This window comes from Triticum aestivum, chromosome 2D (genome assembly GCF_018294505.1).
Source record: "Triticum aestivum cultivar Chinese Spring chromosome 2D, IWGSC CS RefSeq v2.1, whole genome shotgun sequence".
Classification (NCBI taxonomy): Eukaryota; Viridiplantae; Streptophyta; class Magnoliopsida; order Poales; family Poaceae; genus Triticum; species Triticum aestivum.
The window spans coordinates 107,711,671-107,717,670 of NC_057799.1; positions in this window are offsets into that span (position 1 = coordinate 107,711,671).

The window sequence follows — 6,000 nt, forward strand, 5'->3', positions numbered from 1 at the left end:
TATCCTAGAGTTCGTACTAGAATAACACCTTAAGACACAAATCAACCAAAACCCTAATGTGATACTCCAATGTCACCTCAAGTATTCGTGGGTATGATTATACGATATGCATCACACAATCTCAGATTCATCTATTCAACCAACACAACGAACTTCAAAGAGTTCCCCAAAGTTTCTACCGGAGAGTGAAGACGAAAACGTGTGCCAACCCCTATGCATAAGTTTACATGGTCACTGAACCCGCAAGTTTATCACCAAAACATACATCAAGTAGATCACGTGAATATCCCATTGTCACCACAGATAAGCACATGCAAGGCAAACATCAAGTGTTCTCAAATCCTTAAAGACTCAATCCGATAAGATAACTTCAAAGGGAAAACTCAATCCATTACAAGAGAGTCGAGGGGGAGAAACATCATAAGATCCAACTATAATAGCAAAGCTCGCGATACATCAAGATCGTGCCAAATCAAGAACACGAGAGAGAGACAGAGATCAAACACATAGCTACTGGTACATACCCTCAGCCCCGAGGGTGAACTACTCCCTCCTCGTCATGGAGATCGCCGGGATGATGAAGATGGCCACCGGTGCGGGATCCCCCCTTCGGTAGGGTGCCGGAACAAGGTCTCGATTGGTTTTTGGTGGCTACAGAGGCTTGCGGCGGCGGAACTCCCGATCTAGGTTTCTTTCTGGGGTTTTTTGTATTTATAGGAATTTTTGGCGTCGGTTTCACCTCAGGGGGGTCTCCAAGTCATCCACGAGGCAGGCGGCACGCCAGGGGGGTAGGGCGCGCCCTCCACCCTCGTGGATGGCTCGGGACTCTTCTAGTACATATCCGATGCTCCGCGGGCTTCTTTTGGTCCAAAAATAATCTCCGTAAATTTTCAGGTCAATTGGACTACGTTTGATATTCCTTTTTCGCGATACTCAAAAACAAGGAAAAAACAGAAACTGGCACTGGGCTCTAGGTTAATAGGTTAGTCCCAAAAATCATATAAAAGAGCATATTAAAGCTCATTAAAAATCCAAACAGATAATATAATAGCATGGAACAATAAAAAAATATAGATACGTTGGAGACGTATCATGGCGTTGTCGATGGAGACCCGCCATGGCTGCTCGGTATCGAGCATCGGCAGCCCCGTGAGATCGAATAAAAGATAAAATGCATCGATGAGGGCAGAACCTCGTTGGTGGCGCCGACTAGGCCTCAGCTTCATCAGAGGAATTGGTGAGGGTGTTGCGATTCCGGTCGGGCAAGTGAAGATGGCACTGTGGGGATGGAGGTGGCGCGATAGACGAGGCAAACATCGGGGCAACTGCTTGGGTGGAGGACTGGGCTGATGCGGCTTGAACTACGTCGGTATTTCCCCAAAGAGGAAGGGATGATGCAACACAGCGACGATGGGTATTTCCCTCAGTGATGAGACCAAGGTTATCGAACCAGTAGGAGAATCACGCAACACTACGGAAACAGTACCTGCACACAAAGAGCAAATACTCCCTCCGTTTTTATTTATTTCGCGTATTAGATTTGACCGAAGTCAAACTTCGTAAAGTTTGGCCAAGTTTATAGGAAACAATATAAACATTTACCATATCAAATATATATGATGTGAAAGTACAATTAATAATGAATCTAATGGTATTGATTTGTTATTGTATATGTTAATAGTTTTGTTTAGAAACTTTGTCAAAGTTCACAAAACTTGATTTTGACCAAAGCTAATATGTGAACTAAACAAAAACGGAGGGAGTACTTGCAACCCGACGTGTTAAAGGGGTTGTCAATCCCTTTCGGGTAACGGTGCCACTAATTGCCAAGTTGACGAGATAAAAATATGATAGATGGGATAAATAGATCTCGAATAAAAGCAAATTAAAATAAAGTGCAACAAGGTATTTTTGAGTTTTTGGAAATATAGATCTGAAAACAAAAGCGAATAAAAATAGATCTCTAAGGAAAATATGATAAAGAAGAGATCCGGGGGGCCGTAGATTTCACTAGTGGCTTCTCTCAAGAAAAATAGCATACGGTGGGTAGAAAAATTACTGTTGGGCAATTTATAGTACTTCAAATAATCATGATGATTTCCAGGCAATGATCATTTTATAGGCATCACGTCCAAGATTAGTAGACCGACTCCCGCCTGCATCTACTACTAGTACTCCACACATCGACTCCTATCCAACATGCATCTAGTGTATTAAGTTCATGGAGAAACGGAGTAATGCAATAAGAACGATGACATGATGTAGACAAGATCTATTTATGTAGAAATATACCCCATCTTGTTATCCTTAATAGCAACGATACTTATGTGTCGGTTCCCCTTCTGTCACAGGGATCAAGCACCGTAAGATCGAACCCATCACAAAGCACCTCTTTCCATGGCAAGAAAAATCGATCTAGTTGGCCTAACTAAACCAAAGATTTGAAGAACAAATATGAGTCTATAAGTAATCATGCATATAAGAGATCAAAAGACTCAAATAACTTTCATGGATAAAAACATAGATCTGATCATAAACTCAAAGTTCATCGGATCCCAACAAACACACCGCAAAAATAGTTACATCAAATAGATCTCCAAGAGACCATTGTATTGAGAATCATAAGAGAGAGAAACCCATCTAGCTACTAACTACGGACCTGAATGTCTACAATGAACTACTCACGCATCATCAGAGAGGCACTAATGAGGGTGATGAACCCCTCCGTGATGGTGTCTAGATTGGATCTGGTGGTTCTGGAACTTGCGGTGGCTGGAATTGATTTTCATCGACTCCCCTAGGGTTTCTAGAATATTGGGGAATTTATAGAGCAAAGAGGCGGTGCGGGAGGCCACCGAAGTGGGCACAACCCATGGCCCAAGCGCGCCCAGGTGGGTTGTGCTCCCCTCGGGGCACCCCTCTGGTACTTCTTCGGCCCATCTTGTGGCTTCTGGTCTAGAAAAATTCTCCAAAAAGTTTCGCTGCGTTTGGAATCCTTTTGGTATTGATTTTCTATGAAGTAAAAAAACAAGCAAAAAAAAAACAACTGGCACTGGGCACTATGTCAATAGGTTAGTCCCAAAAAATGATATAAAGTTGCTATAAAATGATTGTAAAACATCCAAGAATGATAATATAACATTATGGAACAATCAAAAATTATAGATACGCTGGAGACGTATCAGGGGCGGCTGAACCGGCAGGACGACGATATCGACGATGGATCCTCATCCGGTGCGGTGAATGAGGGATGCCGAGTTCTTGCTGTGGACGACGTCCTTGGGGAAGAGGCTCCGGCTGGGCGACAGGCCGATGGAGGAGCGTGTGATTTCGCGGATTTTGGAGGCCTTGGTGTATGAATGGGGGGGGACAAAGGGGAAGCACTACAAAAAAATACACTTTCGTGATGATACATGTTTGTCACAGTAGGTCAAGTTTTATATCATGCATGTACATCCATGAAAATTTTATGACATAATCAAGATAGTCATACCTGTGCTATCATAGAAGTGTTCCATGACAATACTAAAATTATCATCACGGAAGTGTCCACTTCAGTGACGATAAATGACGTGTGTCCACTTCAGTGACGATAAATGACGTCACATTGAAGTGCTTTCGTCCAGGGTAACCGACATGTGGCCTCCACTGTAACGGGTCATCGTTCAGCTATCGGGTCCGGTTTTGGATCCGATAACCCGCTAACAGCACGGACCAATGGCGATTTTCCACGTGTAAAATTCTCATTGGCCGATGGAACCACGTCTCAGCTCAGCACCACGACAGATGTCAGCCGTCCAATGGACAGAAGGCGCCTATCATACGTCGACACATGGCACGGCCCAAGAGTGGCCCGTTTAGGTAACAGGCTCGGCCTGTCAAAATAAGCGGGCCGGACCATTAGAGGCCTACTTGAGTCAAGCCCATTCACAACTACATCCCATACGAGTTACACAGAACCAGCCCATCATAGGCCCATTCTAGATTTCACAATTTCCACCCTGTCATCAGTTCAGCCCATTAACAACCCGCTACATTTTGGGCTCAATTATGTCCCGACCTTCTTTCGGCCTGCTAGCAGCCCATTATAGATATGGACCAATATGCCTCTAGTACGTCTTTTGGCCTTTTCTCGGCCCATTCTATAGTTGGGCCAACTTCTAGCCCGTTGTGACTTTCGGCCTTTTCTCGACCCATTCTGTACAAGGGCCAACTTGTAGCACGTTTCGTCTTCCGTCCTGTTAACGGCCCGGACAAAAGTTGGGCCTTTGACAGTGACACCTGATTTTGGGTCCATTAGAGGCCCAAGTTCCCCAGGGCACAATTTCAGCCCGACGCGACTTTCGGCCTGTTAAAATCCTAGTTTGTAAATTGGGCCTCTTTTGGCCCAAAACACGTCAAATAAAAGGGCCGAGACGAAATTGACGTTTATTTCAGCCTGTTAGAGGCCTGCGGGCCGTTTCCATTTATACGGCCCTATCGAGCTTTCGGTCTATTATTGGCCTGCTAAGAGCCGTTCTTACGGTGGGTGTCACATCCCTAGCTTTACCTTGAACTTGGACTAGCTTGGTTGTTGCGTCATGTTTAAATTGAAGAAACTTGAATTGAGGGAATCTGAAAGCCTCAAAATCTTTTTAAAAGAAGGGAAGAACCCTTTAAATTGCATTCAGTGAATCCAAATTGCCCTAAAAATAGTTTTAAGAATTTTGGCAAGAGTTATATGCTAAACCAAAATTCTGGAACATTTTTAAGGAATTATTTGGTCTCTGAATTTAAAACAATATTCTATTTGAATTTGGAAATATACTCAAATATACATGGGATATATTTCCAAATGCCTCTGATATATTTTGTGTGCTTTTGGAAAAGGCCATGAAGCAACATAAAAATGGTAAGAGAATATTACGCATTGATTTGAATTCATTTGAATTTGCAAAATAGTGGCAAGTGTTAAATAAAAATAGAAAACAGGAATGAGCAGAAAGCAGAGAGAGAAGACCACCTAAACTTACCTTGTCGGCCTAGCTGGCAGCCCAGCCCACCAGCTGGCGCTGCCAGTCATCCTCAACCTCCCGCTAGGAGGACTGGAGCGCATGCTCGCCGCGCACTGGCACACGCAGGGCCACGTCCTGCTTGCCGCCTTCTCCCCGACGTGCCCAGATGGCGTCACGCACCTCCCTGCCTCACACTCTCACTCCCCCTCGCTCTCACCCCCTTCAATGGATCTCTCTCTCGCGCCCGAGCACTGTCGTCGCCGCCGCTCGCTGCCCGCGTAGCCTCCGTCCCCCCCTCTCACTGCAGAGCCGTGTCCAAAAGCTCCATTGTAGCACACTTCATCTCCACGCCAAAGGAAACGAGCCGGAGGGCTCCACTTTGCTGCCATCATCATCGTATTCATCATCGCCTGCCGGAGATCACCACCGACATCCCGTCGTCTCCAAGCCGTCCCCGAGCACATTGAGATCACCGACGACCTCGCCGTGAGCTCCTCTACCAAACCCCCTCCCCCCGTGCTCGATAGCTTAGCGTAGCCCTTGTTTTCGTCGAGGCCGAGACCTCGCCGGCGCTGGACATGTTGCGGTCGTCGTTTTGGCTCGCCTACGCCCAAACCAAGCACACCACCATGCTCCTCATGACATGAGGAAGCCGTAGACCCCCTCAGTTTGGCTCCCCGTGCTTCGTAGCCGCATCCCGCTCGAGGCCAAACTTTGGTTGCCGCCGTTTTTGTAACGGCCGTAAATTCACGTTACCGGAGGTGCTGCTGCGTGCATCACTCGATGCGGCCAAGCAAGGGCTATGCCCTGGTGCCCTCAGTGCGCGAAACCCCCGCCCGTAGCGCATTCCCGAGCGTCCCCGCCGCGTCTGTGTGCAAGTCGGCGTTTAACTCCAGCGGGATGACATGGCATGTCATTAGCCACTGATGACCCCGCTAATTAATCCCCTCTCTCACTGACATATGTGCTCCGTGCCTTAATTAACCCTGTGATTTTTATTCCCTGT